The 2718-nt window shown below is 36.7% G+C and overlaps 1 pseudogene; it reads right to left on the bottom strand.

Annotated features, from left to right (window-relative positions):
- Window positions 1–1220: 1220 nt before the first annotated feature.
- LOC124977971 (transcription factor BTF3-like) lies at window positions 1221–2136 on the bottom strand (annotated as a pseudogene).
- Between the last annotated feature and the right edge of the window lie 582 nt (window positions 2137–2718).

The following is a 2718-nucleotide window of genomic DNA, read 5'->3' on the forward strand; positions in this document are numbered from 1 at the left end:
CTTGTATAAAATACCAGTCTACTAATTTATAGGAGTCCCACAATATAAATGTACCTAATAATTTCTCCTAGTTGCATTGGGAAGTGAATCAATATAGACAATTACATTGTTTTAAGTATGAAGACAAAAACACTAAATTACATATTATTTAGATATGCAAATTTAGAGGAAAAATCATGAAAATACTATACTTATACTGATGCTCAAATTGTTCCAGAACTGGTCATTAAAAGGTCTTTTAATTTGAAATACCCACATCATTGCAGTTTGATGAGGTAGTGTGATTGGTTTGGTTGTTTACCACATTGTTACTTTCTTGTGCTACCAGGTGCTCTAGAGTAATTGTGTTGATTCCCTACCCAAAAATAATATTTGCCATTTCTCTATGTATTGCCAGCCATTTTTAGTTAAAAAATAAAATTACACACAAAGACCTGGAAATCTGCACTACTTCCTGCCAATGTGTACCTGATAATTTGAAGCCTTGTTAGCTGACAGAACAAAAGATTATATCACTACACAATAACTACCACATGTAAAAATATCTATAAATATTTATTGACTCTGTAGATCCATTTGGAAATCTTAACAATAGTAAGTCTTTTGTTTAATACACAATGACTTTTTCCTAGTATTTAGGATTTTTAAATTTTTCTTTCCACATATTTTAGAGATTTTCGAGTACATATTTTACACCAATTTTGATAACTTTCTTCCTCTTATTTCATACTGAAGATATTTTAAATAGACTTGTTTTCCAAGTTTCATTTTTAGTTTGACAATTGCTGATATATGGAATTGATTTTTGTATATTGACTTTGTTGTTGCAACATAATTAAATTTGATTGTTTTGTTTGTTTTAAATCACATTTTATAAGAATCCTTAGGATTCTCTGTACATAAAAACATGTCATTTGGGAAAAAGAATCTTCTTCCTTTAAATCTGAATGTCCTTTTTTTTTTTTAACTAGGCAAAGAACTTTATTAACCTTTATTTCAAACTTTATTCCCAGGCTTCTTCAGTTTAATTAGCTGCAAAGAATAAATTGTGTATAAGCAAAAACTGAAAAGATCTGCAGTGTCCAAGGGGTTTAGACTTAAAAATATTAGAGATCTAGATTTTATCAGATCCATAAACAAAACAATTTTAAAAAGCAGTCATAATATAAAATAGCAACTCCCAATAACTTCTTCAAAGGTATCTTCAGAAGTTGATCAATTCAGTTTGCCTCATTCTTAGGAGCCTCATCAAAATTCTCCACAAGATCTGGAACTTCATCATTGTCACCCTCTCCAGTAGCAAGTGGTGCTTTTCCATCCACAGAGTGCTTAGGCAGAGCTTCAGCCAGTCTCCTAGTCAGACTGTCTGCACAGCTATTTTAAGATGCTGGGTAGCACTTCTGTCAGTTGCTTTGTCTCAGCATGACCTGTAATGGTGAAAGTGTTTGCTGCCAGAGATGCCTGAACTTTAGGGTTGCTAAAGTGAATCACTGTTCCTTGGTTTGTAGCCATATTCACCTCTTCAATACTGTTGGGGGCTATGCCCTGCGGACGGTGCCAAGATGGCGCTTGGCAGCCAGCCAGAGGTTGCTTTGATCACATCGGGGGTGAGGAGGTTGATTGGCATAAGCACACCCAGGTGATTTGTCATTGGCATATCCAATTAAGTCCAGCACACAGCACACAACGTGTGCACGGGTGCTCCTGCTCGTGCCTGCTCGTTTTGACCTTTACCATGATTGGGCAGCTAGCTCTTGCCTAATCTTTACATAATTGGTGTCAGCCCTACCCTTCCGCTCCTGGAGGGAAGGCAGGGGGGGGGGGGGTTAGAGGTTCCAGGTTCCAGGTTCAAGGTTCCAATTCCTGGGTTTCCTGATTCATCAATAAACCGTTCCGAATTCAAGAGCCTCCCTACTCTTTTGTCCCCCGTGACAAATTGACTCCGCTGGACGGCGTCACAATACCAGAGATCTTGTTTACCCCTAACTTCTTTAAGGAGAACTGAAGTTTTTTATCATCTGCTGTAGCTGATCTATGAACCACCTTCTTCCTACTGTGAGCCATTCCTTTCCCACCAGTGCACACTTGTGCCTGCAGTTTGGCGAGTTTTTCCTGTTTCATGATAGTTTCTTTCATCTTGTCAGATCAGAAATGGGGCCACACGGGGGAGTAGGGTTGGCACTCAGGGGTTCTCTGGAAGACCAGCTGAGATTAGGTGCACACACGCGGGGACACAAGATGACAGCTAGAGGCGAATGTCTTATATTTATTTTTATACTGTAAGTGTCCTAACCATATCCTCCAGTACAGTGTTCAATAGAAGTGGTAACAGTAGTCATCCATGTTTGTTTCTTTGTAGGGAAAGTTCTAATGTTTTCAGGACAACATATGATGTGATCTGAGTTTTTCGTGGTTGACGTTTTTCTTTAAAAAAAAAAAAAAAAACTTCATTCTTTGCCTAATTTAGTAGGAGCTTTTTATCATGAATGGTCTTGAGATGTGTCAAAGCATTTTCTTCATCTGTTGATATGATCATGTAGGTTTTTGTCTTTTATTCTATTATAGTTCAATAATTATTTTATATGCCAAACAAAACTTGCATTTTTTGTGTTAAATACCATTAGTCATAGTGAATGATACTTTTATATGTTAAAAACTTGTTTGGATAATATTTTCTAAAAGATTTCTTTCTTCCTCTGTATTCATAGGGCATCTTGG

Source organism: Sciurus carolinensis, chromosome 2 (genome assembly GCF_902686445.1).
Source record: "Sciurus carolinensis chromosome 2, mSciCar1.2, whole genome shotgun sequence".
Taxonomy (NCBI): Eukaryota; Metazoa; Chordata; class Mammalia; order Rodentia; family Sciuridae; genus Sciurus; species Sciurus carolinensis.